This window comes from Echinops telfairi, unplaced genomic scaffold, assembly GCF_000313985.2.
Source record: "Echinops telfairi isolate 266 unplaced genomic scaffold, ASM31398v2 ScPeMD7_23;HRSCAF=83, whole genome shotgun sequence".
Taxonomy (NCBI): domain Eukaryota; kingdom Metazoa; phylum Chordata; class Mammalia; order Afrosoricida; family Tenrecidae; genus Echinops; species Echinops telfairi.
Genome location: NW_022103920.1, coordinates 43,128,434 through 43,129,644, shown reverse-complemented (window position 1 = coordinate 43,129,644; position 1,211 = coordinate 43,128,434). Strand labels below are relative to the sequence as shown.

The 1,211-nt window shown below is 43.4% G+C and overlaps 1 protein-coding gene across 1 annotated transcript in view; it reads right to left on the bottom strand.

Moving 5' to 3' along the window:
• Positions 1-1,211, bottom strand: part of CCDC146 (coiled-coil domain containing 146) — a 136,869-nt gene that overhangs the window by 45,593 nt on the left and 90,065 nt on the right. The window lies entirely within an intron of this gene.

The following is a 1,211-nucleotide window of genomic DNA, read 5'->3' as shown; positions in this document are numbered from 1 at the left end:
AGGAAGCATTAAAGAATTAGAGGAAAATTGTATGTTTCATCAGTGCTATACTGCACCCTAACTGGCTTGTCTCCTCCCTGAAACCCTTCTGTAAGGGGATGTCCACTTGCCTACAGATGGGCTTTGCATCTCCACTCCGCACCCCCCCTCATTCACAATGATATGATTTTTTATTTTTTGATGACTGATACCCAATCCTATGGACACCTTGTTATCACACAGGCAGTGTGCTTTTTCCATGTGGGCTTTGTTGCTACTCAGCTAGATGGCTGCTTGTTTATCTTCAAGCTTTAAGACCCCAGACACTATATCTTTTAATAGCCAGGCACCATCAGCTTTCTTCACCTCATTTGTTTATGCAGCCATTTTGTCTTCAGCAATCATGTCGGGCAGGTGAGCATCATGGAATGCCAGTTTAATGGAACAAAGTGCTCTTGCATTGAGGGAGTGCTTGAATAGAGGCTCAATATCCATCTGCTACCTTAATACTAAACCTATATCTATACTTCCCCTTCCCTTCCTGGTATTGCTACTCTCTTATTGGTCCTGAGGGGTTTATCTGTCCTGGATTCCCTGTGTTTCCAGCTCTTATATGTACCAGTGTACATCCTCTGGTCTAGCCATATTTGTAAGGTAGAATTGGGATCATGATAGTATATATGCACATAGATCTACATATATGCACATAGATCTATTTCCCCATCATCATATATAGATATATTTTCATATGTACATCCCTGTATTTAGACCCCTATAAATGCCCTTTTCCTCCTAGCTCTTTCCGCTATTTCCTTTTACTTTCCTCTTGTCCCACTATCATGTTCCTGGTATTTGGATTTCAGTAGTTCATTTGGATTTGGATTTCATTTGGATTTTGGATTTCAGCCTTCATTTGGATTTCAGTAATTCCTCTTGGTTACATTGCCCTTGATAAAGTCCTACCAGGCCTCCTACACCCTCCTCACCATCGATTTTAGATCACTTGTTCCCTTGTGAGGCAGATAGTTTATTGTGCCAACCTGGCCCATAAACACATGTGGGGTTAATTGAAGGGCAGAGGGATAGATGGCTCGGTGAGCCTCGCCTTTCTAGTTCTCAGGTCTCTTACTTTGTGAAGTCAGTTCCCTGCTTCAGCTTGCCAGGCTCACTTCCTGCAAGACGTCCCTGAGGAGAAGCCACATGGACCTACCCCAATGCAGCCCTGGGTGCTG